At 40.8% G+C, this 27,218-nt stretch overlaps 1 pseudogene; it reads right to left on the reverse strand.

Moving 5' to 3' along the window:
- The window catches only part of LOC102030512, a 101,634-nt pseudogene extending 74,745 nt beyond the window's left edge, over positions 1-26,889 (reverse strand).
- Between the last annotated feature and the right edge of the window lie 329 nt (positions 26,890-27,218).

Raw genomic sequence — 27,218 nt, forward strand, 5'->3', positions numbered from 1 at the left:
GTTATCCAGAATAGGAAAGATTTCAAAATATCATTGCATTTTTTTTTTTATTTCAGAGTTATAGTAAAAGAGGTTAAAGATTATTTTTCCAAACACAATGCTGACTACCATAGAATTAAAACAGTATATGATACAAATATGCAGTCAAAGCTGGAAAACAGGAAAAGAAAACAGTGAAGAAACTTAAAGCCAGATAGCATAATAATAGTGATAATGGATAATGTGCTAGTTACTGTATATTATATATTTACTGTATGTCAAGACCTGGGCTTACAGATGTATAAATATTATCCCTTAACCTTATGTGGTACTCTTATTCTTATCATTTATTAATAAAGAATTTGAGGTGTAACAAGACATTGTTGTAGATAATACATAATGGTGATATTTCAAGACATTAAATAAATGTCTTGAATCATTGAATAAATGTTTATGAAAATTCATTGGCCCCCCCAAAAAAACAAAACCCAAAACAAATTCCACCACAGAAAACAGAACTAAGCCTAAATGGATTTGGATTAAATAAAACACCTATATGCACACACAGATGCATGCACAATAACTAAAAGAAAATACAAGTGACAAAATTTGTTAGGTTGTTTTATCTGCAAGTCACAAGATGCCTGACTCACAGTGGTTTAAAACATGAATGCTATTGTTTATGCCATATCATAAAAATCTTGGAGGAGGGGGATTACAGATTGATCAAGAGCCCAACAGTGTCATCCAGAATCTTTCCATCCAACGGCCCTCATGTCCTTATCACATCACTTCCTGGAAGCAACGTGGTCACTACAGGGCAACATCCAGTTTGTATGGGAATTACTTTAAAAAACAGGAAGGAAGATGGTAGTAAGGATGATGGGAGAGCATCCGTGGGCAGATCTCTCTCTTTATAATAGAGAAACCCTTCCAGGAAGGCATCCTCCTTATCTATCTTCTCTTATTGGCTGTGACTGGACCCTATGACCACAAGAGCTGCAAAGGCAGCTGGAAAACAAAGAATCTAGCCTTTTTGGCTTTTGAAAGGAGAGACTAGTTTTAGGGGTTAAATGGCAGAGAAATGGTGAATCTAAAAAATTCACTCACCACAATGATTTTGTTAACAATGAAAAGAAAAAGCTCTATTAAATATTCAATAAAAATGCTAAAAATAGACCAACTCCAAAACCATTAAACACTCCATTATCTTAAGAAAAACTCTAATAGGGGAATGTGTGTGTACATTTTTGTGTGTATATGTGTGTGTGTGTGGTACAGGGGATTGAACACAGGGGCATCCTACCATTGAGTTACAGCCCCAGCCCCGTTTTTATTGCTTTCTTCTTCCCTTCCCTTCCTTTCTCTTCCCTTCCCTTTCTTTTCTTTTCCCCTTTCTTTCTTTTAATTTTCTTTCTTATCTTTTTTTTTTTTTTTTCATTTTTGAGATAGTCTTACTAAACTTTCCAAGTGGGACTCTAATTTGTGATCTTCCTGCCTCAACCTCCCAAAGTGCTGAGATCACAGCCTTGCACCATCACACTTGGTCAGCAGAAAACTTTTTATCCAAAGTAAAACAACAAAAATTTACCACTATAAACATAAATTTAGTGATACATTGGTAAAATGTGTTTGAAATATATGACGTTAAATGCGTTTGAATACATTTTAAGATTTTAATCTCTTTACATTACTTTCCCATACTCTCTTGGGACCTACACTTTGTTCATTTATTTTAACATCACCTTGCATAAAATTGGAGTTGTATGGTGGGAATAGAAAAAGGAATGTTTGAAGGAAGTGCAGGTTAACAATACATTTGAAAAGTACTCTGAAAGGAGCCCGGTCACTGATGGCAAAACTTTCAGAGCTTTCAGTGATGCAAACAGTCCGCTGCAGCGTGCGTTCCTGTAGGTTCATCACCAATGAGCTGGGCTGCCTCGGGATGCTGAAAGAGACTGGTTCTACGTGGAGAAGGATCAGGATGAGGGAGAGGGCTTTGGTCTTTGTGGAAACTGGGTAGGCTGAGCCCAGGATGTTGAGCTGGGGTTATTATACTTGAAGAAGCATGCTCTGCACCCACAGGCAGCACCAGTGAGTGCCGTGGACTGTGAACCATCTCTCAGAGACCTGCAGAGACACCCAGGTGCTGCTGGTATTGTCCTGTAGTGTGGACTTCCTTTACAGATCCCTGCACAACCACTGTGCATAGTCCAGAGAGGATGCCAGCCCGGGTCCCGGCTTTGTCAAACCAGTCAGCGTTGCCCTGCATGCTGCACTTCCCTCTTGCAGCCCTTCGTGACAGCTCAGGTTACTTGTTAAATCACTCAAATCACCCAGGCAGGAAGAGGCCTTTAGCACCCTCCGAACAGGAGGGTGTTCGGCACGCTGTGCTCCTGCACCTGAGTTTGGGTGGAAATGGACAGTGGTGAAAGTTGTGAAATATCCCCCAGACGGCTGGACTGTTAGGTGGAACATTTTCAATGTCATGAAGAAAGTCAATTTCCTGAAAATGTTTAACTAACCATTTTAGATGATGTAGTTATTTCTCAATGTTTTGAAACCCGTGTCCACATTTGATAAATATATGATCTTTTCTAACCACATTTCCCAAATTAAGAAAAATCTTTGCATATTAACATCAATCAGAGGCAAATAATGGTCTTCACAGTTCTACTGAGGATTAATATTTGATCGAGTTTCACTTTCTGTAGTTTGTAGGAGAATGTCAATGGGCACTTTCAGCTGTAAATCTTTTTCAAATTATAAATATGTTCACCCCTTAGGAGTAAATCATCACTACTAGCACATGTGTGTGCACAGAAACACACACATGTGTGCACATTTGAGACAAAAGCTGAGGCTGGAACATTTTTTAAACCCTATGCTACTTGTAATTAATTGTGGAAAATAACGGTTACATGGAAAGACTTGAGGTAGGACCTTAATTCTTAAAAACTGAAATTCCTAGAAAAATGAAGGCTTTAATTTGAATGGGAAAATAAAATGCTGCCATTTGGAAATTCAGAGGCTGTCACTAACAAGTTCTGGATGGCGCAAATGGAAACTCATTTAACTCATGTTCTTGAAAACAATAAGGAGAAAGTGTCAGATCTGAGCTGCTGAGCTGGGTATACTGACCCACGGGGTGTGGCATTGATCATATCATGCAGGGGAAAGGCAATACCAGGGGGCTGGAACAAGCCAAAGTGTCATCTTGTTTTTCTTCATTGTCTTTGCATCCTGCTGATTAAGGCCTCAGGTCTTCCAGAAGGGAAGGGAGCCATTCCTCCATTCCTTCTCCCCAAGTTCAGGCAAGGGAACATGGGCTGAGCAATCAGGCTGCCTAGAAGGTCATCAGGGGTTGAATAAGATACTTCTGGCACTTTCTAGGGAATGCTGCAAAGTAGAATCCATAGTTTTTCTGATGGATGAATGGAAATATGGCTCAAAGGTGAGAAAGGCCAAGTCTATTTACAGGTAGGTCTGAAAGAAACTTTGTAGCCATCTTGCCCAAAGGCATAATTTTTTGGCTACAAGAGATGAAGTTAGTACCCAGAGAGTGTAAGTGACTGCCCAAGGCCACAAGGCAGGTAGGAGGAGGGCGTCCACCCTGAGGTCTTCCCAAATTCAAAATGGTCAATAAGGTAGCCTGCCACAACTTGTTAGACCGGAAAAGAATAGTAGGAAAATTTCCTTCCTCTTTCCCTCACAGGGGAACTGGCTTCTATGGATGCTTTGCCCTTGTGCCTTTGGAGAGGGGAAGTGACTTCATATGGTTGGCCCATTTGAAAATAATATCAGAATGTAATGTCTGCAGAGATCTAGGGTTCTTTATGCTTAAGTCTTACCTGAGCACAAACTTTTACGAAGTTATAGGGCCGAGGGTGAGGAAGAAGCCTGCCTGGTCCACCAGTACAAGGTTCAATTCTGGGATTTAGTTAGTAAAGCAATCGAGCTCTTGTCCAGGAAATGTCCTACAATCTGGTCTCTAACAATAACAGTGATAGTTTTGGTCATCACATTTACTATTTGTTCTGCTTCTCAACTTGTTTACCAATATAGGAAGAGAACAATGTATCAGGGCCTTTGTATCAAGGGGAAGGGCAACGTCCTGTTTTGGTGACACTACTTTTACTGTAGGTCCAATTCAAATACAGTAGTGCTGTCTTATCTATGGTTTTGCTTTTTGAGGTTTTAGTTACCTGCAGTCAGTTGCAGCCTAAAAATGTTATATGAAAATTCTCTGACATAAGCAGTTCATAAGCTTTAAATTGCATGCTGTTCCAAGTAGCACGATGACAATCATCTCTTGCCCACTGTGTAAATCATCCCTTTGTCCGGGGTATCCCTGCTGTGTAAACACTACTGGACTAAAAATGTTTAGCCATTTTGGTTATAAAAAACCGGCTTGGGATCATCTCAGTGTTTGTAGATAGGGTTCTGTACTTTCTGTGGTTTCAGCCATTCACTGAGAGTCTTGAAGCATATCCTTTTGGATGGGTTAGGGAGAGAACTACAACTGAAAATGCATATTTTCACTGGAACATTTTACTGCAAAGGGGTGAGGCCTTTTTTCTATGACTCAGGTCATTAAAGAATGTGGAAATGAGCGATGTGATATGATGTTGGATGTGATGCTTCCTGTCCTCCTGCCGCCTGGTGTCCAGAGCACGCCAGTCCTACCCATGTTCTTTCTGTTCTAACACTGTGCTTGAGTGGTTTTTAAGGCAATGTAGCCACTGTTTCTCTCAGAGAACTGTTTCTGATTGCTACAGTCTGCTCTGGACAGAAATCCAGAAGTCTTGGCTTTACTATCACAAAACATCTATTATGGTTGACCTAGGTGGGTGCTGGGACTCGTGTGTTTTTAGTGGGCGGGGTCAACTATTACCTCACCTTACTCTTTCCATTTTCCTTTAAGTCTTAGAAGTCAGTGGAACCTAGAGAAGGCCGTGTCCATTCATTCTGTGCCTCCATCCACTTGTTTGTGGGGATCTGTATCTTCTTCCATGAAGGGAAATAAAACCTATCATCTGTACCACACTTAAATTATAAACATATATTGCATGATTTAGGGTAGGGCTCTCCAAGGCTAGATCAAGTGAAGGAACAATGGCCTAAAAACACTGAGGCTAGTTATAGACTGGTCAATGAAACTGGACTCAGCAGTACAGATGGGCCGTCTGGTACAGATAGGACCATGTAGCTCCCAGCCAAGCAAGTGAGGACCCAAGATTCAGCACTGGCTACCCTGTTGAAAGGTTTGATGCCACAGGATCATCAGCAGTGCTTCAAGTGGATGCTGGTGCCGCAGAGGTGGGAGCCTCAGGCAGCAGCATGTGAGCGATTGTTCCTTCATTCAATAACTCATTTCCCAAGAACTTGCTGAGCTCAGTACTGTCTTCACAGGCCCAGGAACATAGGACAAGCAAAGGAGATCCACTACATCATAGAGTTTGCAATTTAATGAGAGAACTCAGACCACAAACAAGGGAACATGTACAAGTGATATATTTACAAGGCAAGAGAGTGATTTTTAATACCAACCTCCCTGGAAAACACTAAACATATGTGGAGAGGGAAATTCCTGGTGATATAGTGTATGGGCCCTAGGGCTTGTAGTAATTTGGCCTAAATATGAATGTGACTTTCCTGGTCCCCAGAGGTTGTGGAACTCCCCTCTGTAGGTTCCCTTAGCATACCTGTGTGTTTCTTAGTTTTGATCACTCATTTAATAAAAGTTCACCCATTCGCTTAACCTCCTGCAGTTGTTTTGATTTTCAGTCTTCACCCACTAATTTCTTTAAGTATTTGATCCCCTTTTTTCTCCTTCTTGACCTTTTTATACTTTCTGGCAGTTAGCTTTATACTTTTGTGGGGAGCATTCAAGGCTGAGGCTCACTTGTTTCTGACACTGAAGCTTTTTTTGTTATTTTTCACCAGTTAAGCATCTGCCTCTACCCAGGGGAGGTTGGCTCCCCTGCGGGTCTTCAGGCTCGCTGTTTGCTGTAAGTACCTGCCTGCTCTGTTCCACTTCCTTCCTCAGGATTCTCAGGGGTGCTCCTGGGGTGGAAGGATGCCTGAGGGCAGAGGAACTTCCCACCCCTTCTATGTCCAAGGACTCCTTTCCTTTTTTCTTTCTTCAGCAACCGTGGTGTTTTAGTGTGAGAAGCCACACACTGGTGTTCCTTTTTGGCCCATGACATGTTGATGAGGATCCTGGGTTCGCCACCTAGTGTTTGAAAAGGCAGTGTAGCGACAGCTGAAAGAAAACTTTGAGCACATTCTGTTTAATAGTGTTTACCTGGAAGATCAACTTTGTGAATCAGGTTGCACTCAGACCCCAGAGAGGTTTAAAAAGCTGAGCTCTGCAAATGGGCAGGCCGTTGTGTATGGAAAGAGAGCAGGGCTACAGAGACAGCTTGATTGTACACACCGGGCTTTGCCATATGGGGGCATAGTCTAATCAGCTGGCAGCCTTTGATTGGCCGGAGCTCAGCTGCTGTGATTGGCTGAGGCTCAGCTTGTTTCAAAAAATTTATATCTAGTTCTGTGTGCATGGATCCTACATCCACAGACACTGCCAAACATGGACCTAAAATATTGAAAAAAAATGCATCTGTACTGAACATCTGCAGATATTTTCCCTCTAAGATAACAACTATTTACATACTATTTACATTATGTTAGGTATTGTAAGTAATCTAGAGATGATTTAAAGCTACAGCCATCCCATAGTATCTGTGGAGGATTGGTTCCAGTTAACCATTAGGAAAACAAAATCATGTGATGCTTAAGTCCTCTTATAAATGGTATAACATTTGCATATAATCTACATGTCTTCCTGCATATTTTAAATCACTTCTAGATTACTTATAATATCTCATACAATGTAAATGCTGTGTGGATAGCTGTTATACTGTATTGCATAGAAAGTAATAATGAGAAAAATAGCCTGTATATATTCAGTATAGAGGCAGGGATTTTTTGACTATTTGTTTGTTTTGCTTTTTGTGTATTTTTTTTCCTATAGATTGAACCTCAGAAATCAGATGCAGAGTTTCTTAAAAAGTTTCTTCAATCTTTTGTGGTTGGTTGAATTTGTGGATGTGGAACCTGAGAATGCAAAGGGTTAACTGTATATGAGAGGTTGTAATTAGATATTATGTAAAGACTGATGCAAAGATTCAACCATTTTCTATAAAAACTAGAGCATCCGTGGACTTTGGGACCCACAAAAGCACTGGTATCCCTTGTAGGTTGACAGAAGCTGACTCAACTGTAATCCTAAATTAGGTTTTAAATTTGTTCACGTACTGTTAGGTTGCAGTTCCGTAAGAGGGAACTCAAGGTCCTCAGGCATCCTTAGGCCAAACTCAGCTTAACTGAACCCTATACAAGTGTTCAGTTGTGGCTTTCTGAGCAGCCTGACTTCTGATCTGTTGTCTACTTCAGCCTGCCCAGTGCTCCTGTGTGTGACTTTGCTTGGTGTGGTGGATCGACAACTGGTGGTCAACTTGTAACACCCAGCTGAACTGAGTAACATGGTGCTGGGTGTGGGAGGCCCACCTGGGGATTACTGTCAGCAGCTTGAGTGGGAGAGTGGAGAAGTGAGGCTGTTGGGAGCTGAGAAAAGACTGTTGGGAGCTGGTAGAAGCTATAAGGAGCTGTTGGGTGTTTTTGGAGGAGCTTGTCATGCTGGCTTTCCTGATGAACTTGGCTGTTTTCATCCTCCAAGGAGCTTGGGACCTTATTGGCACTAAGAATAACTTTGGTTCACTTGGTGGGGAGCTCTTGTCCTCACTTTGAGCATCGCTTCCTGGCTCCAGAGGGGAGGATGGTACACTGCCAGTCTCCTGGAGAAGTTTGCTGCGCTGGCTTTCCTGATGGGAACTCAGCTGTCTTCACCATGGTAGGAGCTCGGGACCTCACTGTTGCTGAGGGTGGCTGTGGTACCTTTCAGGGGAGCTCTGGTTCTTTGCACTTCACTTCCTGGCTCCATTGTAGTTCCCTCAGCCTGCTAGCACAGATCCTTCATCCTGCTGGCACAGACTTCCTAGATTCTACCACTGACATTTGGGACTTGCCAGCTTAGATCTGTGAAACAGGCCTTTATGAGATGTTGCTATGGGCTCTGGGCCTCCAGTTGCTCTCGTGGGAGGCATTGTTATGAGCTCTAGGTCTTCAGCTGGGTTCATGCAGGGCATTACTGTGGGATCCAGGTCCTCAGCCGGATTCCTTGGTCTTAGTGTGTGGACAGATTTCCTGCTCTCTCTTATATATGATTCTTTGGGTGACTATTATAAATAATCATATAAAATATGTGTCCTATATTATATTGTTCTCCCTTGCAAAAATAACCCCCAAACCAGCACACTTGGTGAGGAGGAAATGCTTGTTTGCATGTAGTAAAGCTTCTGGAGGCTCAGCCAGTGTCTTGTGGTGCTCACTCATTTTACTGGGAGGTGTGGAAGTGAGCCCTGAAATCCCCCAGTGGCAGCTATAGAGTGGAGGGGTAGGAAGTGTTCCGGCTTCCCCTCTGCAATTTTTGTATTATTCTTTGCTCAGTGGCACTAATGATAAGTCATGCCTCACACGAAACGTAGGAACCTCTGTCATATCCTGATGTAAACAGTACTGGCGATCTGGTTATTCTTCCAGCCTACGCTAATGCAATGTGTTTCTTCGGTCAAATTCTTTGTTACAAGAATCTCCTCCACACTTCCCAGTGGCTCAGCTTTTACTGCCCTCTCCTATCACAACTGGCAGAAAAACCCATGGGTAGTCCATTGCCTGTGTGTACTCAGCCACATAACGACCGCCTAGGTTCAGTCCTACGTGGCTGCATATGGAGAAATAGATCCTGACAGTGTGCCCTCAGTGTCTCGGAGCACGTCAGCGGTACAAGGTGCACTGTGCAGCATTTGTAATTTGTAATCTGAGAAGCAAGACATTGGCTTTCTTTTTTTTTTTTTTGTTTTAGCAGTTCCAGCATTAACTTTTTTTCTCAGACCAAAGGTGGCCATTGGTAATGGAATAAAAAGGGATAACCTGGAATTTGTGCTTCTCCAGATGACCAGTTCAGACATGTTCTAGGGAATCCATGGCTGGCACTCATTACATGAACTGGTCTCCATTCTGGAAGATGCATTGCAAGGGAGCATATGCAGAGCACCACAACTTGCTCATAAAATACATGTTTTATTGTTTCATCTTTCTGTACTCAGTTACTCCCAAGTGGTTGCCATAAAGTTAATTCTGCCTCCTCTTTTTTATGAGGTAGAGGATGGTGGGGTATGAGGAAGGAAAGACCCCTCAGATGCTGAGTCTGACCCTACTCCCCCACCTTTCTGAAGTGGCGTGTTTAGCCTCTCTGGTCACAATTTCCTCATCCATGAAATGTGGGAATTGGGCTCTTCCCATCTTTACGGCTTTCTAAGTGGTGTTATTGCTTTATCCCAAATGAATGGAATCGGTTAACATTTGGTCTTCTGAAATGAGACCTTTGCTCTCTGTTGTCCCGCACAGGGGCAAGTTAAATAATTCATGCTAAGATAACCAAGTCCCAAAAGACGGTACTGTTTATAAATGGCCTAAACATCAGGAGCAGAGTTCAAGGCGATCTGCACCATGTCTTCTAAACAAGGTGCAGGAATGAGTAGAGAAAACACAAAGCCCAAATTTGGCTACGTTTCTTTGGCAGACATTATGAGGTAAACAGTTCCTTAATTTATACCAGCCTATTACTCAACACCTTGGATTCATTGTGGAGGAGCTGCTCGGATGGAAATACAATGCCCAGCCCTCTCTCCCCACCCCCACTCACTTCCTCCATCTGCTTCTAATATTCACTTCTAAGCACATAAAACCCATTAATGTCTCTGGGAGTTGGCTTGTGTTTTAATCAAGATAAATACGAACAACTTCAGAACAATTAAAAAGGTACTGGGTAAAAATGACTTCAACATATAAAATTCATTAATAGCGTGTTCTAAGCCGAGTCAATCTATACAGCTATCATATTCCTCAATGATTCACTCCATAAATGCTGGCTTTAGTGTTTTTCTAATGTTGTTAATTTATCTATAGCTGTCACTCTGGGGCTGTTAACTTTGAACAAATGACTGGTATTAATCACTAAAGGCCATTAGATGCCAAGGCCTGGTGCTAAATCAGCGCAGAGTGGCACATGTCAGCATCCTCAAAGTAAATTTTAAACTGCTTCAGCAATTGGAGTTTGTCACTGCAAAAGGGATTTGACCCTCTGGATGTGGTAAATGTGGAAGAACTTAGAATAGGATTGTGGGATCAGTATTGATAGGAGCAAGAGTTTGAAAAGAGGCAGAACTGGTTTATGCCTGGTTTATGCTGCCCTATTGGCTTTTATACTACTCAAGCACTGAGAAAGTCAATCACACAGTGAAAATTCCCATGAGGAATGGAGGACACTCAGAGGTTGACAGTGTGTCAGGCAGGAAGAGAAATAGGTGTATCAGACTAGGTGAAGCCCTGAGTGAAAGGGGTGGCTGCTGGGTAGCGGGGCACTGGGTAGCAAGTAATCCACATGAGGCACGTGGGTATATCCAGACCCACACCAGGCTTGCCATGGGGAGCATGAATTTTTGGTACAAGTTGAAGCCAGAAACCTCTATTTCTATGTGAAAGTTTTCAATTTGGGAAATGCTGATTGGCTTCAATCTGAGAAAAAACCTGATACAATGCAGGTTTTACAAGACTTGTTTGGGGACAATAACTGGCCTAACGTGTGTCCTCTGATGTTTCTGTTTCTTGCTTGGGACTCAAGAAGAATAAAGATTGACTTAGGTTAATATTTTCTTCAGATCACTATGAAGAAATAGTATAAAGGTGTGGGCAAAACCAATGGATTGTCCTAGGGATTTATGGTGGGGTAGATATTTTTAAGTGTCTTTTCAGATGGATGCGTGAGTATGGAATTTCAGGATTTATTCCTCTGATTCTAGGCTCAGTGCCATGGTTTGGATGTTGAATGTTCCCCAAAAGCCCGTATGTTAGGGCCTTGATCCTTAGGCTGGTGTTAATGGGAGGTGGGAAATCTTTCAGAGGTGGGGCTGAGTGGGAGGTTGTTGGTCTTTGGGAGTGTGCCCTGGGAACAGAGTTCTCCAGACATGGATGTTATAAAAGCCTGACGACGGCCCCACCTCTTCTCTATCTCTCTGCTCCAAGTTTGATGTAATCTCTTGCTGTTGTAGACACAGCTGCCATTGCCCTCACCATGCACCATGTGTTGGCACAGCCAGTGGTGCACTCACTGAGCTTGTGTTATGCTATTTGAACCTTTAACCTTGAAACGTGAGCTAAATAAATCTTTTCTCTTTATTAACTTAATTTCCTTAGGTATTTCACTGTAGTGACAAGAAGCTGAATAACATACTCAAAAACTGAGTTTTATCAGTGGCTTCAAGAACTAGGGTGGCCAAACTGCACATACACATGTATACACATTACACACACACACACACACACACACACACACACACACTAATATGGTATTTGCTGATGGAGTACCATGCTCCTGTTCTCTGCACTGTGATCACATTTGTTTAGCTATGACTGATTAAGCAACAGTATCTGCCTATGGCTAGGTGAACAAAATTCAAGCAAGTATAAGAAAAAACCCCATAAATTCATTGTTTAGCTATTAAAAAACAATAAATTCTGGCTGAGGGTAGAGGTTAATGATAGCATGCATTCCTAGCATTCATAATGCCCTAAGATCATATCTTCATCACTAAAAGTAATTCTATATATAAATTCTAAGGAGACAATATAAAACCGTAGGGGCTGGGGATTTAGCTCAGCGGCAAAGCACCTGCCTGGCAAGCGCAAGGTCGTGAGTTCAGTCCCCAGTACCGGAGAAAAACCAAAAAAAACCAAAAAAAAAAAAAAACAAACAAACAAAAAACTGTAAATACACGTATGTGCAGGTATATAAATATCCATAGATAATATATCTATGCATATCTATAGCTTATATTGTCTCCTTGAAATATATTTATATAAATATGAATATATTATGCATATATTTATTTGTATCTATTATTTATATAATATATTATATATTCATATCTATATTAGGGTTTTGTGTTATATGTTATATATCATATCAATACTATGGCTTTACATTGTGTTCTTGGAATTTACTTATATAGGTATAAACATCTTACACACGTATTTACAGATATAGAATTTGCATATAGGGGCTGGGGATTTAGCTCAGTGGCACAGCACCTGCCTGGCAAGCGCAAGGTAGTGAGTTTGATTCCCAGTACTAGAAAAAAAAACACACACACACAAAAAGAATTTGCATATAAATTCTGGAAGAAAATATCTGAGTATGTAGGTATGTATGTGGATAGAACTGGGGTGATGAACTAGGGTGGGAGTGACTTCTCATCATATAAATTTATTTAAAATTTCTTTCTTGTTTTGGGGGAGGTAATGGAGATTGAATGCACTCTATGTATTTTGCATGCACAAAGTAGTGCAAAGTGGACCGTGATTCTAAGCTCTGGCAGCAAATTACAATCACTGAGGGAGTTTCAGATCCTATTGCTTTAGTCACATCCCACAACAGTGAAATCGGAACCACTAGAGCTGGGCCAAGCTCAGTACAGTACTTTTAAAAGCTTTTCAGGTGACTTCAAATGCATCCAAAGTTAGAAACCACTAAATTAGAACTAAGGTGAAGAAGTAAATGTTAGAAAGTAGAATGGTGGCTACCAGAGACTGGGGCAAGAAGATGGGAACAGGGAGGATGTTGATCATTGAGTTCAATGTTTCAGTTAGGTTTCAGAATTGTTTTTGTCATCTATTTTATTGCATGGTATATAGTTATGTATTTCAAATTTCAACACATTACTAATATATGTGTCATGGTTTAGATCTAAAATGTCCCCCCAGAAGCCTCATGTGTTCAGAGGTGGGGTTTTTGGAAGGTGATTGAATCATAAGGGTACTATAGTGACTAGTGAATTCATCCACTGACGCATTCACAACTAACTTTCTGTGAAGGTGGGGCCTGAGTGGAGATGAGTTGCTTGGGGTGTGACCTGGAAGCATGCACCTCCTTCCCTTGTTTCTCATTTTGCTTTCTGCTTTCCAGCTGCCATGATGTGAACAACTTTCCTTCACCAGGGCCTTTCACCATTCCTTTCTTGCCTTGCAGCTAGCTGACCATTGACTGAATTCTCTAAATCCATGAGCCAAATGCAAACCTCTTCTTCTTTAAGAGTTGTAGGTGTCTTATATTTTGTCCCAGTAATGAGAAAGTGACTAAGAGAGTGTGTGTAGTATTTCTTTGCATAAATAAATTCCAAAGAGATGCTACACACGTGGTGTTTAAAAATAAGATATTTAAATTATATCATATTTTCATAAGTAAACTCTAAAGATATAAAACTATAGATATACAGAGAGATTTATGTTGCATATTTAAATAATGTATTGTATATTGCTAACATAGATATGTAACATTCTCACCACAAAAAAATGACAAATCAGTGAGGTGATAGATATGTCAGTTAGCTTGCTTGACTCTTTCTAAAATGTATACATAGATCAAATCATCATATTGTACTCCATAAATATATATAATTATTCCAATTAAAAAATAAAAACAATGAAAAGAAATATTAGATGATTTTGTCAGTAACATTTTAATCTAACTCTAGTTTTTCTTAGCGGGATTAAATAGAGCAGTGAAGCTCTTGTTGGAGGTGGATTTCATTTCTGAAAGGGTGATGATTATTTTTAGGGGTTCAGAGGAATTGAGCTTCAGCAACCTCCAGAACAGCCAGCCTTTGATTCCCTCCTTTTACTAGCTGGTGACAAAATCTCAGGCTGAATTTCAAGTCTCTTTCTCCTTCTCTGAATTTAGCGGAAAGTGGTTTTCTGCTCTAGCTAGTTCTTGACACTTCTTATAGCAGTGTTGTTGGGAAGCTATGCTTGCCACCTGCTCTGCAGATTGGTGGTATCAACTTTTGATGATTACAAAGATAATCTCAAGAACTTGTTATATATGCACATTCATTTTAGGATTCTGATTCAGTAGTTCTATTTTGGAGCTCAGGAATATAAATTCTAACAATTCTACCAGTGTGTTTGATGCAGGTGGTCCAAGGATCATATCTGCTAGTCACATGGCTGAGGTACTCTAGGTATGGGTTGTATCAGATTCTGAGAGCCAGTTGTTTCATACTCAGAAGTGCCGAGAACCAGTGTTTGTCCCAGTGGTATCCTTAGATTAGCCAGCCATTGACCATTGGGAATACTGGCGTCATGGACATTGGCAGAGGCTAAGAATCAAGAAAGTTCACTGTTGTTTCTCCTCAGAGCTGGTATACAAACACAGCGGTGGCTTAAAATCATATTATCTTGGTTTTTGACCTAAATAATTTTACACTCAGTTTTTTTTTGGGGGGGGGATAATTTAATTTTGAAATAATTATGAACTCACAGGAAATTGCAAAAATGTCATAGAAAGTTATGACTACAGTGCAGAAGCAAACCAGAAATTTAACTTTGATATGGTACTGCTAATTACACTAAAGATCTTATTTAGCTTTCACCAGTTTTTATGTGAGATCAGTTTGTGTGTGTGTGTGTGTGTGACCATCACTACAAAGGAACTGCCTTGTGCTATCTCTTTATAGTCACATCCACAAATGTGTTCTCCATCTATATAGTTTAGTCCTTTTGAGAATGTTAATATAGAACATGGAAACAAATAGGATGTAATTTTTGGGATTAACTTCTATCACTGAGTATTATTCCTGTGTTGACTTTTCATCTCTGTATCAAAATACTTGAGGAAAAACTACTGAAAGGAGGAAAGGTTCGTTTTGCCTCAGAGTTTGAGGTTTCTGTCCATGTCAGTTAGCTCCAGTGCTGTCTGGCCTGTGACAAAGTAGAAACCACATGGTGGAAGGGAGTGACAGAGGAAAGCTGCTTTCTCTGTGGCATACAAGAAGCAGAAAGAAAGGAAAAGAGCCAGAAGGAAAAGAATGAGTGGGCATAAAGTCTCCAACGTTAGGTCCCCATGGTCCACTCCCTTTACCTAGAACCCTATTGTCAAAAATTTCCATCATCTCCCAATAATGCTGTCAAACTGTGAGTCCATCAGTGAGGGAATCTGCAGATGAGATTAGAGTCCTCATGATAAAACTGTCTTCCAACAGCCCCACTTATGAGCATATGAGAGTGTTGAGACATTCTGGATCGAAATCATAACATATGCTTGAGATTTATCCAAGTTTTTGTGTGTATCAATAGCACCCCCCTTTCTTTGCTAAATAGTTTCACATTGTACAAATACTAGAGTTTATTTAGCCATTCCCCAAGTAAGGGACATTTAGGTTGTTTCCACTTTTTGACAACTATGAATAAAGCTGCTATGAACATTTTGTGTACAAATTCTTGTGTGAATGTAAGTGTTCATTTTTCTGGGACACATGCCCAGCAATGAGGCTGCGTTGTACCATAGTTGCATGTTAACTTTGATAAGAAGCCATCAAACTATTTCCCACAGTGGCTGCAACACTTTTTCATTCCTACTAGCAATGGGGATGTTTTGTACATCCTCCAGGCATTTGTTCGGCATAATCACTGCTTTTTTATGTTAGTTTTTTTGGTGACTGTGTAGCGTTATATCATCGTGGTTTTAATTTATATTTCCTCGATAGATTATGAGGTTACACATCTTTTCATGTGCTTATTTATTTGCCATCTGTATCGCTCCTTTGGTGAATAATTGTTGGTATCTTTTGCCGTTTTTCTTTTTGGTTCTGGAAATTGAACTCAGGTTTTACTGGTGAGTTCTAAGGATTCTTTATATAGTCTAGGTACCAGTCTTTTGTTAGAGATATTGTTTAGAAAGGTGTTATTCCAGACTGTAGGATGTCTTTCATCCTCTTAGCAGGGACTTTATAGAGTAAAACTTTTAAATTTTGAAGAATGCCAATTTACCCACATTTTGCTTTTATGAATTGTGCTTTTGGTGTCATGTCTAACTCTGCATTAGGTTAATTTTATTATTGTATCTTTGTCATTTCGAAAACTGTAAGAAACAGACATATTCAGTTTTTTGCTACATTTGCTATAAAAAGTCCTGTGGATAGCTTGTCTTTTTTATCACTCAAGATCTCCTATATGAAATTCCAGGTATGGGATGACTTTTAGAACACTGCTTCTCAGACATTGATGTGCACAGGATGGGCTCTTCACTAAAAAGATTTTTGTTTACTAGGTGCACTTGTCATTTTTCTGTGCTTTCTTGTTTCTGAGACAAAATACTTGGCACCTGATGCATTATTTTGCTTATAGTTTGGAGGATTCAGTCCATGGGGTGCCAAGGCATAAATGGCCGTGGCAGAAGGGTCTGGTGGAGGGAAGCTGCCCAACCCAGGGAAGTCAGAAGGCAGGGATAGAAAAGAGGGGAGCTGAAGACGAGAATCTACCCTTCCAGATCACAGTACCAGTGAACCACTTCCATCCAGGCCCCACCTCCCAACAGCCCACTTAGCTACTGAACCCATCAGTGGATGAATCCACTCGTGGATCAGCACAGCATTCCTGCAGCACAATCACCTTCCAGACACAGGAGACTTCTGGGAGACATTTTAGGTCTGAACTGCTGCAGAAGATCTGGAATTGGCCTGAATTTTTCATATCCAGCTTGCTTTCCCTTGATGTGAAGGCTGATGTTCCAAGGGTTACTCTTTGATCAACCAAATATTTGGACTTCATTGCCTCTCAATGCCAGATCATGAGAATTACATAACAAATTGTACTTTTATGTTTCTCAAACAGAAGAAGATCTGAATCTGAAGCATCATCTTAAAACATGGGTTGGTTTATATTTAGCTTTTTTTGTGCCATTATTTTCCTTGGTTCTAGTTTCCTTTTTTTAATTTCTAGTTTTTATTTCCATAAATGTATTCTTGTCAATTTCCTGAAAATTTTTCTAGACCAAGGTAGACTCTAAACAAAAACCAGTGCTTGAGTCAGAGGGGGAAGTTTCCTTTGCATGTGTGCTCTGTGTGCATGCTGTGATGGTGCGTTTCTACTCAGGAAGTGGTTTTCTCCACTTATGCTTCTGGTTATGTTTCTTTGTAAATGTGTTTTAAGCCATCTTGTACATCTGTGAATGTTCTACTTCTCCCAACTAGATGATACGTTTTTGAGGATGAGGACTGTGTCTTTTATTTCTGTTACAATCTCCTGCTGGTCCTGGAACACTTGTCTACACATGGGTGGTGCTAGGAGTGGTGGGCAGGGGGGGAGCAGGGCTGAGCATGGCTGTCTGGAAAACACACGTTGCTGATGAACAGCACATGTCCCTCTGAGCTTATAGGATTTGACTTGGAACAGCTGTTCTACAGATGCCCCGAAGTCTTCTTGCTTAGGATGGTGAGGATTGCTGGACTGAAAGGCTAGTCTTTGGAGGCTCTGTAGCACAAGGGCAGGGGATTAAATTCTAAGCCCTTTGAGGAGAAATGTCCAACACCCTGGAGGTTGCTGAGGCTGAGTCTTTTCCCTGCTCTCTTCCACCCCACTGAGGTAAGACCTGTGGGAGTTACTGCCATCGTCAGAACGAGCAAATAGCTTGTGTTTTCCTGGTTTATAGAAAACTTGACCTCAAGCCAGCACTGTGGCCAGATGCCTCAAGGAGAGGGGATATGGCTTACCCTGGAATGCCTGAAGGAGGGGGCCAATCTGAGTTAGATTGCCAACCCCAAAGCCGGCATCCCACTGGGGTTCCTGCCTCATTGGGCCCATTCCTTGGTAAGCAGGAACTTGGGCTAAGCAGACAGGGGAGGGCCTGGCTAACCCAACCTTAAAATAAATGTCCCAGGAATTCGCACTCATCCCATCATCCCCTCCCTCCTTAGTCACTGTCCTTCATTCTGGACTGACATGAGGACCCTCCTGCTGCTCCTTTGTCCCCAGTGCCACTTGCATCAGTACATCTCCAAACTGCTTGTGGAGTTGAAGGGTGACTCTGGTGCTATCAAATGCTTTCAGGGCTTCGGAGGCCTTGTGATGAGATCCATACTCTTTAGCTCTACACGCAGTGCCCTTTGCGTTTAAATTGTCTCTTGCACATCTGCCTCTCTTTACCTGCCAACTTTTCACATGCCCTCTTCTCCAGGCACATTGGGCGCTTGTCTGTGAACAAGTTAAGCCTTTTCTCTTTCTTTAACTTTGCAGAGGCTCTGCCCTTCTCTGGCATATTCTGTCTTCCTGATTTCCGAGGTGCCTCATCGTTATTTGTAAGACTACACCTGAAAGACCTTCCTGGTTATCTTAGATCTCTGTGTTTCATCAGCATCCCGTTGTAGGGAAAGGAGCCCTGCAGGCAGGAAGATAGTGTAGGGTGAGGGCCTCGTGGTTTTCCAGCTAACTCTGACTGTAAGGAGTTTAAACTTTCCCTGGGAAGTGGGTCAAGGATGGGGACTGAGAAAGAGAGAAACCAGATATAGAGAAGACACCAAGATAGCACAGGTGGCCTCATAGCTCCTCAGAGGAGGGAAAAACTGACAGGCAGAGTACAGAGAAGGCCAAATACATGAAGCAAGACATCAAAATAGCTGTCCTTCCCCACCTGCAATAGATAAGCCAGGGAAGCAGAAGCGGGAGGGGAGCTGATTAACTTTGGGGAAAGCTCTTAGGAACTAATATTCACTCTAGGGTCAGTACATTCATCATATAATTGTACAGTACAATAGACATCCACAGGTCCCCTTACCAACTCTAGGATAACCAGAGTTTATGGTTGAAATTTACAAATAAAGTGGCTTTCTTTCATTATTCTTTGTCCCTGTAATTTTTTTATTGAGGCTGATTTTAAGATCCCAGTGGGCTGCTTGGACAGCAGGATAAGTTTCCTCCTTATCAACTTGCCACCCACCCCAAAGATGAGGCACTAAAAAGTAGGTCAAGGACAAGTAAACAAACGAACAGAAAGAAGCTGCACAGAGAACATCAGAAGAGATGACATAGGCAGAGGGACCTGGAAGCTAACCCAGTCACGGTAAGTTCTGGTTGTGAGGTGTAGTGTCCCTGACCCCCGATAAAAGTAGTGGAGAACAAAGAGTCTATGAATCCTCCATCTTTCCAGAGTCCCCTGATTCTTTCTATCAGGGTAGTTATCTATCTTCCCCTTTCCCCCATCTTCTTTCTCTTTACAAATAAAGTGGCTTTCTTTCATTATTCTTTGTCCCTGTAATTTTTTTTTATTGGGGCTGATTTTAAGATCCCAGTGGGCTGCTTGGACAGCAGCACAGCAGTACTCATCCCCAGGATGTGACATGCTTGTTTCCCTGACCAGGAACCAGAAGGGGCCTATGTAAATTTGATCTTAGCACTGATACCATTACCTTTTAACTGTCTGAAAACCCCCCTTGTCTGCAGCAATGACAAGAGTCCATGACCATGTTGTACACATGCAATCTAGCCAGAGTGGAGAGTTTGTATCCTGAGATATCTCAAATAATAGCAAAATGAGTCACAGTCATTTAAATCAGTGATTAAGTTTGTGATGATTCAGGAAACCCACAAAGAAGAGAAGCCAAAAAGAACCTAAGGATATTGTCTAAGGATCAAAATTACTCTTGAGGACATTATTAAGGCATTAAAAAACAAAGCAGAACGGACTAAACAGAGCACAACCTGCTTCTCCAGCAAGCTCTTCTCTAAAATACACAAGATAGCTAAGATAATTGTACTAATTTCTACTGGCTTATTGAAAGGGACAGTTAATGTTTAATTGTTTGATCAATCCTGCATACCTGTATCTGGTAATCTGAGCAACTGCTTTGAAGATAACAATAGTTAATACAACAACCATTGTTGATTTCCTATCATCTTCTTTTGAAATTCTGTGTCATTTGTATAGCTTTTGTATTGTTTTGTTTTTGCCTTTGTTTTTGTTTTGTTTTTATTCTTTTCTCTTTAAAATAAAAAAAACCTCTCAAAAATAAAATTACTTATCTTTCAGTTTATTAAGGAAAATGTTACTTTTCTGCCTCTGACATGCTAGTCTTGGCTTTATCCTGGTCTCTGGGATTCCTAGAGAGTAGATACACCCGCAGAGCGCACTAACTACTGTAAAGTCTCTCTGTCAAGAGCAGCCATTGACCACAGGGATGTGGAAACCCAGGGACTTTCAGGAAGAAGGGAAGGGAGGAATGCCTGATGCCTCCTGTAGTGAACGCTTCTCTTCCTCCATGAAAGTGAGGATCTTTCCCATGGCGTGATGCTTCTCTAAGTACTTCTTGGGATTCCATACAGAAAGAGTTCCAAGTCTCTTATTAAAAATGAAAAGAATTGCATGTGCAGCTTCTTGGCGAAGCTATCAATTTAGCCCAGGACTATAAATTACCTACAGAGATTTGAGACTGTGCCAATCAGTTAAGCTTCTGGAAAAACTGGCTTTGAAAATCTACAGGTCATACTTCAAGCAATAATGTTTTACATGTTTCTTTCTCTCCCCTTTCACCATATTTTAATATTCAGTTGGAGAGGCTGAGATAAAATGTAGACTTCGGTTTCTGTCAATACCACGTAGTGCACTTTCTTTTTTTTTAAGAGTTAAAAATTCCCCACAAATTGTTTAGCCATACACGTAGTCCTTGTCACCCAGAGCCATCTGTTTCCTTCTACCAAGTTGGACGGGCTCACTAAAGATCAATCTTAATAGGATCGAGGCTGCTGGCTTACTCTGCAGTCAACTCACATGAATAAAACTCATTTTGTGACCATTGCTTGGATTCTTATTTCCAGTCAAAAACTGGAGATCCCTGCGGATCCTAGTCTCAGGCACACACTCACTTCACCATACAGGACACATATGCTTCAAGCCCACCAGGGCAGAGGAAATGCATGATTCCCCATAATATATCTCCTCTACTGGCAGACTGGACACTCCTTGCTGGTCATAATTAGTGTGGCAAGAAATTCTGATTCAGTTGATTTGGAAGGACTGTGGACCACAGACTTTACATAAAAGTAGTCACAGCAATATGTGAATGCTGTGTGACTTAGAAAGTCTTACATGTCAATAGGCATACCATCCTCTGACCGTATCGCCTGTTCCATAACCTTAGGGATGATGGCTGAGGACCTGTGTTAGTTCCAAAGATGGACTCAGGTTGAGTAGAGAACTATGGCCAAGGCAAACTTAGGGTGTCTGTTTCGCAGGTCAAAGAAGGTTTGTTTTCAAGATTTATCAAACTCAGCATCAATACAGCAGCTTCAGAGAGGCTGCATCAAAATGTCACTTGTGGCTTGTCTTCTTTTCCCTGCAGATAACCCTGCTGCATGCTAATGTGGAGAACCACTACTGCAGTGTAAAGCAGAGCTTCCAAAACTGTCACCTGTGTGCATATCACCTTGAATCGTGTCCGAAAACTGCATTTCTGTCAAATGTCCAATCAGATCCATACTTTTGGTTCAGGAGCAATACTTTGAACAAGAAAATAGAGAACCGAGTAATAATAATCAAAAACCTTATAATGGAAAAGAAGGGTCAAACAATAGCCATAAGAAATATTATTGTTTAGTCCAGGTTTGCACACCAGTTACCGCAAACTAACAGCACATTGTGTCTGAGATTAGACACAAAACTCTTGACCTAGGTTAGGAGTTTAGGCAGTGGTCACAAAATGGTTTTCATTCATGTAGCTAGCCAGGCAGTAAGCCAATATTCTTAGAGTCTGTTGGGTCATAATGCACTTTCCTAGGGTATATTTCCCCAAGAAATATACTTGATGATTTAAGTCATTATTTCCTAAACCAAACACATGTGCTGATGACCACAAAGTACCTTTGGCTGAGAAGTGCTAACACTATCAGTGCTTCAGGGAGAGGAATTTGTTTTACTGGAATGTATTTACTCTTCTTGCCTGTTGGACAGAATGAGGTTTAAAAAATATTTTATTGTATATATGTATTTAATACTCTGTGGATTGTATCAATGTCATTTTCGTGGTTTTGATATTGTAAAGTGTAGTTCCAACAAGATATTGCCACTTGGAAAACTGAAGTATGCAGGAAATGTACTGGTTAGAGCAGTACATAGTTTGCTGGAAAACAGTACATAGTTTTAACCAGTACATAGTTTGCTGGAAAACTATGTATGTAACACATACATAGGACCTGTGTGTTTTTCTTTTGCAATTTTCTGTAAATTTGTGATTATTTTTAAATAAAATGTTAAATATATACATTTACATTTGACCAAATGCATTATGGTGTTTTGAACTAGAACGTGGAATAATAACAAAAGGCATGAGTAGAAAAACTTAAGTCTAAATATGTCTTTAACTAAAGTAATCTACTAATGTTAATTTCTTAGTTTAGAAAACTCTATCAAGCTTGTGTACCAACAGAGGACACTGAGAGTGAGAGGGATCCATTAATAATAACTAAGGTTCTCAGAAGTCCTGTAGTAGTAATGAAACCTATTAACTTGGATTAGACCACTGTCTCAGACTTATCTGACCATAGAATTTTTTTCTGAAAATAATATTGACACCCAAATCAGCAGATGTCAATAGAGCATGGAGATGCTGATCTGAATCCTGAGGACTTGCCTGACCTTGGTAAAGGAGAACGTTTCAGCTCTACAAGGCAGTGTCTCTATTCTTTGCTGAACATGCTTACTTCCTCCCCGCCTTCTGTTTTCTTATGTACCTTCTTCCCCTGTGAATAAGTCTGTTTAATTTCTTGATGTTGCATGTTGGATTAACTGTGTTGTAACACATGTCGGCTATGCATAAAGATTAGTTAGGCTCTTTGAAAGGTTGCTGAATCATTCATCCAGCAGTATCCTGGTAGGGGATTAATTGTGTGCAGCTGAGGTACTGGGAATCACATGCTTTTATTCCAACAACGAAGCTGCTGAGAGGCACTTAAAAGTTCTTAGAATCAGGAAGGGCCCCTAAGTAGGAGGCTTTAGGCAGCACATTATAACTCAAAGGGAGAATTAGTCTAGGGCAATTAAAAAGGTGATTCCCTATCTATTTTTCAGTAGAAAGACAATATTAATACAGAATTAATGAGCTTATGATTAAGTGGTTGCAATTAGTGGAATGAATGGATGATCAAAAAATGATCACCAGTCAATTAAAAATGTATATTAATTCTACCTCAGCTTCTGCTTTTCTTCTCCTTTCCTTTGTATTATTTTTTATTTATATTAAAGGAACACTATGTTTTACTTTGCTTAGGAAGTGTAATGTGTCTTTCTTTTTTTATTTTAAAGAGAAAAAATAATAAAATAACAATGAAGACAAAAACAAAACAACAAAAAAACAATAAAAATGATAGAAGAATTCAAAACAAGATGATAGGAATTAACAATGGTTGTTACATTTGTGGAAGGAACAGAAATACACATTACACTAGACACCAACGTGTAATGTGCATTTCTGTTCCTTCCACACATATATGTTTCCTTAAGATTTTTTTCATTGCCGTAGACCAAACCTTGACAATAACTTTATCATCAGGAGAAAATGTAGACAACACCCTTGGGGCGAAATGAAGGAAGAGGGTTTGGTTTATTCTTGCATGGCTCCTCCAACAACAATGGAAACCTAACACACTTTATCTATTTACCTTCTTTTTTTCATCTTTCCAAATCTTACCAATCCTTCAAAGCCCCCACTAAGCACTGGCTTTTGAACGCAGGTTTCACAGACAACCTCTGGCTCTTTCTCTAGAACACTGGAGCTTAATAATTTATATCATATTGGTGAACAACTATTTCTAAATATATCCATTGTTGACTGGAAACTTCCCAAGGAGGAGAGCTTATCTTTTTACTTTTTCAAAACTGCACAGGTAAAACAGTGTAAGTTTTTTTTTTTTTCACTTCCCTTCTCTGAGACAGTTTTAGATATTTTAATACACATAAGATGATCCTATCTACATTGTTCTTGAATTTACATCTCTACAGTATAATATACCTTAAAAAATCCAGGGAAATAATAGAGATAGAATTAGTCCTTTTTAATCAGTGCATTTATTCCATCGTTTGGGTGTCCCATTCATCTTTTACAAAACAGCTTTCTTACGGAATGGCATTTAGGTTGTTTAGGATTTCTCTTTTTTTTAAGAATAGGAAAATTTATTGGAGAAAAGAGATGGGGAATAGGAGTGGGGGAATGGGGAACAGGAATAGATCCTGAGAGATAGGAGGGGTCCCGAATGGGTGGCCCAGGATTTCTCTTTACTTATCTTGTGTATCCCCCAGAGCTGGTGCTTTGCGTGGCAATGTAATATATGGGCTGATTACTGCCCATAACATTTGGCCTGTGTCTGTGTGGTTCTAAAATAACCAGTGAAGCTGGTTAACAATGACTAGATAACAGGAAAGTGAAGCAGTCAAATGCTCTTTTGAGGTCCAGACTGGTTAAAAGATGACAGCATCGTTGTTGATGACGACATCGCTGTTGGTGAGGACGTAATGATCCCTTGGGCAGTGTCCTTTCTGTGTTTCTAGATGTGAGGAAGAGTAGATAAGAAGGCCAAGTTTGACCTAGACAGACAAACTAAGAAGGTGGCTATGGCTTGTCAGACCCTCCAGCGGGCTCAGGACATGGAACTATTCAAGGCTTTTGGAACTCTTTGGAGGAGAGGAAGAGGGTATGCTCCCAAGGCAGGAGACTAGGGTATTGCCAAGCTGGCTGGGAAGTAGGTGTGACCTGTTAATTACAAAAAACCAGGAGATGTGCACAGAACAGTTCCAAAGCCCTGCACATGGATTTCTCCTAAGAACTCAAAGAGGTTTTCCACAGGATACCCTAGACCTAACGCCAACCCGAGAGTGGGAGATACAAAAGGACAGTTGCCATCAAGCTCTTGGCCACCATGTTCTTTCATAAGGTCTGCTGTCATGCTGTACAGTGGACTTCTTTTCCTACTTTTTCTTAGCCTAAACTTATTCTGCAGAGAATGTTTCTTTTCCTACCTATAATAAATGTAAAACATTATTACCATTTGTGCTTATCTTGACCAATTCTTTGTTCAGGTCAGAAAGAACCTAGAAACCACCTCTAGAAGAAGACTTTAGTACCCCAAAACCCAGGAACATTATTTCGGCCAAACTGGACAGGGACACAATGCAGCACCTTCAGTTCACACTTTCAAGAGAGAGGACAACTGGTGTGGTTTGGTGTGACAGGTTCCCCCAAAAGCTCATTGGTTTGTGATGGGCTTGTGGGGAGTGACTGGATTGTGAGGACTCAAATGTCATTCACTAATGAGACTGTAATTTTATGGCATTATTAGGGAGTAATGAAAACAGGAGATAGGACCTAGTTGGAGTTAGTGGATCTTGGAAGCAGAACCTCGGGTTCCGTATCTGCTCCCCAGATCCTTCCTCTGTGCTCCTTTCCTCTCTCTTTCTTTCCTGGCTGCTGTGGGCTGAGCAGCTTTCTTCTACCATACCCTCTTCACCATGATTTTTCTGCCTTAGAGATAACTAACCATGGATGGAAACCCCTAAAACCATAGTCTACACACCTTTGATAGTTTAAGTTGTTCTATACAGGTGTTTCTTCACAGAGTCAGAACGCTAACTGACAGCAATGCTGTCCTCAAATTTTAATTCTGCTAGACAAAGGGCTACCAGCAGATGGACAGTGGGGGTCCAGCAACTGTAGGCCAACAGTGTGGTGTTTACTGCTGTCCTGGTGCTGCAGAGCTCATCCATGAGATGATTAGAATAGGCTGGAAACTTTCTCAAAGTGAGTCTGCATTGTATGTGTGTGACTGAGAGGTACTCAGGCATACTGGGGTTCTCTAATGAGCCAGGGAGATGTGTGAGTGTCCAGTGATAAAGTATCAAAATAACTGCTAATTAGTCAGTGCATGGGCATGGTAGGGATTGCGTAGTGTGGATCAATACCAAAAAACAAAACAAAACAAAAAGAATAGGACAGATAACTTAGCTTGCTAAGATATTAAGGAAGGTCGGACTAGAAGGAAATGATGCCATAATGCCTTTAAAGTAAATCACCTTGTTGTTATTTTACTCTCCTTTTCTCAAGCAAAGTTGTAATGGGCAGCTATTCACCTTCCTGTGCAGACTTCAGATGTTCAGCAGGGTCACAAACAATAAATTCTCTCAAAACAGATAACCTCAGAACCGTGGAGGGACCAGTGATTTTGTGAACTGACACCACCCAACTCACCAATTCAACACACACACACACGCACACACCAGCCCATGACTTGCTCCTACATGTGCTTTTTTTCTACATGTGATTTTAAACAGGCTCTAATAATGACTGCTGCTGCCAAGCTGGTGTCCTTCCAGTTGGCAGAAAACAAGCAAAAAGCGCTTCCTCCCATTCTCAACTTTCTTCCTATTTACTCTCAGCTTCTCAATGTACAGCCTAGAGTTAAACAGAAATACAATGAATACATTTCAAATAATGGGATTTTCATGTATAGGCTTCTGGGATAATAGTCCCCAATATGCCCCTGGGAACAAATTAACTGCTAAGGTTTGCATCAGTGACTTGGATTTCCTGCTGAATTTACTTTGAAAGAGCAAATGCGCATGTAGAATGAAACTGCTTTGTAGATTTCTTTCTCTGCACAAGTCCTCCTTTCTGGCTTAATCACCTGGATTGGCTCCATAAAAACACAAATGGATGTAGTTCACTGAAGAGCATTTCCTAAACATGTGCCTTTTCCTGTGATGTTGTATAATTAATCACCTCTGGGCAAGGCAAACAAGGCATGGTGGCTTTTAAAGACGCCCTTAGTCTTTCTTCCTCACTTGTTGTCTTGTTCTTGTCGGAAGAATCGGCTGCTATCTCTGATTTTTCTGTTCCCCACATCTCGTGTGACCATGTTAGCTCAGTGGAGGCTCATTCTGGACACTTCTCTCTCCTGAGTGCAAGGTCAACACGACAGAACAAAAATCACATGGATGGAAAATGTGTAGATCTACACTGACAGACACAGGAATCTCTGCAACTCCCAATCTTTTCGTTGTCTTTCCTCCTTCCATTTCCAGCTGTACCCAGGCATGGTGCCCTTTACGCAATAGCCCTTCTGTTGGTGGAGATATCACTGCCAGGACATGCTCTACCCATGGGTACATGCACTGCAGCAAAGATTCTCAGGTGCAGTGCAGTTGAAACCCTTTTTCTTATTGATCCAGAAAAGTTCTGTTCTCT

This window comes from Chinchilla lanigera, unplaced genomic scaffold (assembly GCF_000276665.1).
Source record: "Chinchilla lanigera isolate Chin_1 unplaced genomic scaffold, ChiLan1.0 scaffold00066, whole genome shotgun sequence".
NCBI lineage: Eukaryota > Metazoa > Chordata > Mammalia > Rodentia > Chinchillidae > Chinchilla > Chinchilla lanigera.